At 32.7% G+C, this 6,093-nt stretch overlaps 1 long non-coding RNA gene across 1 annotated transcript; it reads left to right on the top strand.

The window, feature by feature from the left end:
- Positions 1-2,695: 2,695 nt before the first annotated feature.
- Positions 2,696-3,537, top strand: LOC145163223 (uncharacterized). Its single transcript, XR_013739656.1, has 3 exons — positions 2,696-2,926; positions 3,274-3,332; positions 3,432-3,537. It is a non-coding gene; the product is annotated as an uncharacterized LOC145163223 (long non-coding RNA).
- The last annotated feature ends 2,556 nt before the right edge of the window (positions 3,538-6,093 follow it).

Below are 6,093 nucleotides of genomic sequence, written 5' to 3'. Positions count from 1 at the left end.
CACTTGTTTCACATGAACATGTGAACAATGAATTAGTCATAATTTTACAATGAACAAGATTCTCACGCATCATGCTACTCGAATTGTATGACTCCAAATTTCAGTCCAATGAGATTCCTTTCACTCGGTCAATTATGACGATACCACAAGCATGTAATAGAAGAATCAATATCCGTAATTAATATTGCTATTATTAGAAACATGATCAATATTTTTCATTAATGCCATTGTAAGGAAATGTATAACTAAGGCGACTTCGTAAACCAAAACTTCATTTTATTGTTAAAAATAAGATTGGAACATTTCCTTACAATTCATATCATGAAAAACTATGCTTCTAGACATCTCCTAAGAGAAATAACAATCTATTAAATTATCCTAACTCCCTAGCAGTAGCTCCAAATTCTGACCATCAAACTATGTGACGAATGTCCCTTTCTCACGATTAGATTTAACTCACTTTACTCAATCTTCCTTCCTTCATTTATATGCTGCAATACCATAAAAATGTGATCATCACATTATGTATCAATATTCTTAGAATAGGAACTTAGGGAGTTAGATAATGGATGTATCTAAGTTGAGTCACACGGATTGACTTCTTAACCTTTTAGATCATCCAGTTTGGGCACCTTCGCAACCGATTTTCCTTCAATTGGCAGTAGAAACAACTGAACTCTATGGGTTTAGCACATGGAATGATGTTAGAATTGAGCTTTCTCTTTACCATACGATCAAAAGGTTTGATCTTAGATGGATTCTTTCCATTAGGAAGAGAAATCTTTTCTGGATCACAATGTTACCATTGTGAATGTCCATGGAACTCTTGGAGTTATACCCTTTAAGCAACTCTGCTTCAGATGTATTCTTAAGCATTTCTGCTTCAACAACTATCAACATCTCGGTCAAATCAATTAGGGTTACGTCAGGATTCCTTATATAAAAGTTCTCTATAAACTTACCATATGACTTTGAAAGTGAGAGAATAACCTAGTAAATGACTTGATCCTTGGGAAGAATGACACCCAGTCTACCCAACTTTTCAATGTATGATTTCCTTTTCAGCACATGTGCACATACATAGATTTCAATCTTGATGTTTACATGCCAATAAGGCAGAAGTAGTCTCGTATCTTTCAATTTGTGGAAAACATGACGTTGGGAGAGTCTTAGGAGGACGAGGAAGAGTTAAAGAGAGATGATGTCCAGTTCCACCATTCCCTGAAGAAGGGACGAATTTTTCAGCTTTATTAGAATGTGGAAGATCATCTTCAGAAGAATGAGGAAAAACATTTCCAGAAGATCGAGAAATACCATTTCTATCTTCATAAGATATCTAATGTTTTGGAAGAAGAGAGAATTCAAGTTAGTTGATTTTAATCCTTAATTATTAACCCATAAATTATATTAAGGCTAGGATCCATATTTTCAATTCGACCTTTGAAGAGGGATGTCGTAATCAAATTCAAATCTATTATAGCTAGGTAGAGTCATCTCACCAATTTCAATCTCATGAAACTCCTATATCTTTGAGATTCATTGAATCTTATCAATGGGTTGTTTAATCTCGATTATGCTCTTTCCAATTTTGACTGGGATGTCAAGGATGACAATTAAGATGTGAATAATCATGCAAACCCGCTTGACAAGCTCGAGGTCATTTATCATCTCGAATTGATGTGCCCGTAAACCACACACGCTCCATCAATAATGATAATTTTCGATTTTTCCATCACCTCGACTTGATAGTCCCAAATTAGTGTGTCGATTAGCCACTCACGCTCTACTAATGACATATTAAGAGTGATGTGTGTTTTCATGGAATACCATGTACTTCAGATGTTTCCTTAAGTAACTAGAGTGGGATTTATAAACATTTTAGTGACTTTATACTATCATACTATTCTAGGTTATGTCCTATCAAAGATGTTCGGCTAACGACCCTCCACCATATAAGGGAGCGGTAGGTGAGGGTGGACACCCATTCAACGATCATTTTATAGGTCATTCCATATACCCCCCTTGGAGTATGGCTTCGTGAATAAGGTCTACTATTGATTTGACTGACTTATATTATACATATTACATATTAAATATTTAATGATATATAGTATAAGGTGTATTTTAAAACCTTTCAAAATAAAATGTTTAAATATTAATTATCTAAATTAGTCATATAATTAATTAATCAATCTAAACATATCATGGATTTATAATTATCTTTTAATTAATCTTATAATTAAATTTATTAATAAATCCATAGGTGATAATTCAATATTAATTAATCAAATAATTAAACAATTATCAAATAAGGATATCTCCTAATATTTAGGGATTTTATTTAATCATCCAGAGCAAGAAAAATCGGATTATAACTGATTTCTAAGCAGATAATCCCCTACCTAATTAAAGAATCCATTTTCTTATGTGGCAGCCCTTAAGCTCCTTAATTTGCAAAGTAAAGTACCTATTTTTCCATTCTACCGCTTAAAACTCAAAATTAAAATTCAAACGCTCCTAAAATTCATTGTCGTAATTTGCGCACCGAGTATCTCTATATTTGTAAATCTACTAGATAATGGATTTATTTGAAACCCTCCATATTTGTTCTTTCCATTCTTCTTCTCTTTTTCTGCTATTTAAATTACAAACACCTGCATGAGGATTGCATAAAACTAGGAAGCAAATCATCTACTTTATTCATTTATCGACGTCCTCTTATTTATTCTTTGTAGTTGATTATCTTTCTAAGCCGTCGACAAAAATTTAAGGGGATCAGAGGAATGAAGAAAAGATCTGATCAAACATCAATTTTGTTGTAGATGTTGGTAAGGGATGTCCTTTTGTCCGATAACCATTCAATTTGATAGGCATTCAACATCTTTCTCTTCAAAATGCATTGCAACTTCAACCATATCTTATCAAGGTAAAAGCTTATACCAATTTCATTCATTTAAAGTCATTTAAATGTAATATTTACTTTGTGTTCAATGTTTTCGATAAGCTTTGTTACTTTTCTTTTTATATATTGATTCAAAGTCAAATTCGAAGGCACCTGATGATGTAGTTCTTGATGATGTAGTTCTGATCAACTATAGTTGTATTCACCCATAGATAGTATTTGGTATTTTATGTGGGTTTTGATACACGCCAAGTGTTTGATGAAATGTTTTGTTTATTAAACAGGTAAATAAGTCAAATGTGTTTGGTTTTTGACATTTTTGTTATGTTACTTCAATTTCTACTACCATATATGTATTTAAATTCTTTCAGGAACGGTTGTTAATGGGTGAGAGGTAATGGTTTAGTTTCCCGAGTACACACCTGATGTTGTAAGAATGTTACTTATCTATTCTTATGACATTAGTAGACATAAAAAGTTATGATTGTTCGTCTAATATTGTTGTTGCTATTTTGGTTTCCGTCATAAGGGGAGAATGCTTAAACAAGCTGAAAATTTGAAGGTTGGTCATGGAGCCGAATCTTATGGAGGCAAAAAAGTGATGATTACCAACAAAATTGCATGCTATCTGGAGCAAGAAAGTTTTATTTTGTAACACCAAAAATCTTATTTGCTACCAGTTGAAGAGCATTTTCACATTGTAGAAATGTCCCTTGCCAATCAAGTTCTTTTTATAAAAGGGATTATGTTTATGAAATAAGATTTTCATTATATGTTTGGTGTTAATTGTTTCTAATAATTTGGAATTTCAAACAATAATGTTCATCCTTCCACTAAATTTAGCAATAGTTTTAGAATAGTAGAAAAGGAAATGTATAAATGCAGATAATAGGTGGTTATATCTAGATGGGGCTATATTGGTAAACTCTATTTTGTCATGTTTTATGGTACGTTTTGTTGGTGTTATGAAGAAAGAAATGTATAATTTCATTGACTAAATCGTTATAACTTATAGAAAAAACTTTTATCTTTGTAAATTAGTAAAATTTTGCAAATCTTTGATTAGTTATTACTATTACTATTTGAAATTAAATTGTGTTTTTCTTTCTCACCCGTGGTTTCCATGGGTAGTAACCTAGTTACCAAATAATAATCACATAAATCTAATTAGGAAAGAAATCCTGAAATTCTAGATTTGAACTACGTTCACAACATGACAGATACATATCTCATCGTGAGCTTAGTCTGACAGAATTTTTAATTGTTTTTTGTTCAATTCAACTAATGTGCAATCAATGTTTGACAAACCAAGGCTCTGATAGCACCGATGGATTTTATAAAATACAAAATCGTGTACAATGCGGAAAATAGTTAAGAATTAATCGGGTACATGCATATTATAAAAGGTCTATGTCAAAACACTTTGGAGGCAACATACACTGAACAACAAAACTAGCATAAACCATAATGAACTTGAAATCATGGGATTAGATTACATACCTTTGATTTGTTGTAGAAAACAAATCACTTCAATCTCCTCGTAGTTGTTGGACTTGGAAAGCTTAGCACCAAAAGGATGATGCCTCTAATGGCTCACACCAAAACCCTAGAACTTGAAGACAAGAGGAGAGAGGAAGGAGTGTAAATTTTCGTTCATATGCTCCTAGGAAAGAGTGGTCATGAAAATTGATGCCCAAGGGATCCAATTTATAGTTTAGGTAACTTAGGGGCAAGGCAAGATTTGAATAAATAAATAATGGATTTATTTCCAATTCAAATCATTTCCTTATTATCATCTAGGAGGCTTCTGTAAACCCTAGAAGGGCTCCCAAAACCATTCACCCCTTGGATGGTTCTACAATTGCCACTTTTGTTCAACTATTGAAAAATTACAATTCAACCCCTGCACCATTAATTAATTCCAATTATTCCTAAATTTATTGTAGATTAATTCTGATTAATAATTAATTAATTCTAACTGATTTCACATTAATTTATTAATCATAAATATTAACAAATTAATTTTATATTTCCAATTAATATATTAATCACATATTATATTAAAAAATTATTTGCTCATAATTTCCAATTAGTTTATCAGTCATATAATAATCTAATAAGTTATCCTCTCTATACAAATGTCATTCTAGCCAAGTTCTAGTTATGAGGGCAACCCAAAAAGGACTTTGCTTCTAATTAAAAGAATATATCAATTTAGTTACTGGCTTAGACACCTTAATCCAACATCTGTATCTATTCGTCATGATAGTGTTGTTACTATGGCTAATGCTTAAAGCCAATTCTATAATGGGAAGTCTAGACATTTGGATGTTATACATAACATGATTAGCTATTTAATCATGAGTGGTCTAATTTCGATGGAGTTTGTGACGTCACATGTAACATCCTAAAATACTATTTATTTATTTATTTATTTTGATTTTTAACCACGAAAACCATATAATCATTTCTTCCAAGCCAACCAATATATATAGTATTCTCAAAACATCTGAGTATATCAAAATAGATTGTGCCGAATAAATCCCCGAGGGATGCAGTGCGATCAAGTCGGGTCCTTTCCCTTGGAACCAGAAGTACCTAAAACAATTTAAACATCAAGCCGTAAGCACATAGCTTAGTGGGTTCCTCAAAATACCACATACCATACATAACATCGGGCCCTCCCCACACAACTCACGGGCCCATCCTATAAATCGGGCCACACCCACGTTATGGGCCTCACCCAACATACATGAAAGAGTCACAAAGACACTCTAGCATCCTATATAGTATAGTGAAAAAACTAACATCACAAACACAACTGTCACACCCCAAAACCAGAACGACGGAAGCGTCTGGGGGCGAATGGAGTGACTTCATGTGCAGTATCATAACAATTGAATATACATGAAACATAGCAACACAAACATTCATACATTGAGAATACAAGGTTGCATTGTTTACAAACTTTGTTTGCTCCAAAATTTAATTACAAATAACTGAAATGTAGAAATCATTATGTAGTGACTCTTGTCCTCAAAATGTTTTCGGGTGGCGAATGGCCTTCTCGTAACTCATAATATTGGTACGATGAGGACCTAGCCAGTTCATGCTGATGATAACATCAAAACTCCTTATGGTAACTGGCATTAAGTCGATTTGGAAGGAGTGGTTGTTCATGGTTAGTGTGC

The sequence above is a fragment of the Lactuca virosa genome, chromosome 3 (genome assembly GCF_052849685.1).
Source record: "Lactuca virosa cultivar CGN04683 chromosome 3, Lactuca_virosa_CGN04683_v6, whole genome shotgun sequence".
Classification (NCBI taxonomy): Eukaryota; Viridiplantae; Streptophyta; class Magnoliopsida; order Asterales; family Asteraceae; genus Lactuca; species Lactuca virosa.
The sequence above is the reverse complement of the archived record's forward strand: the minus strand, read 5'-3'. Positions and strand labels throughout refer to the sequence as shown.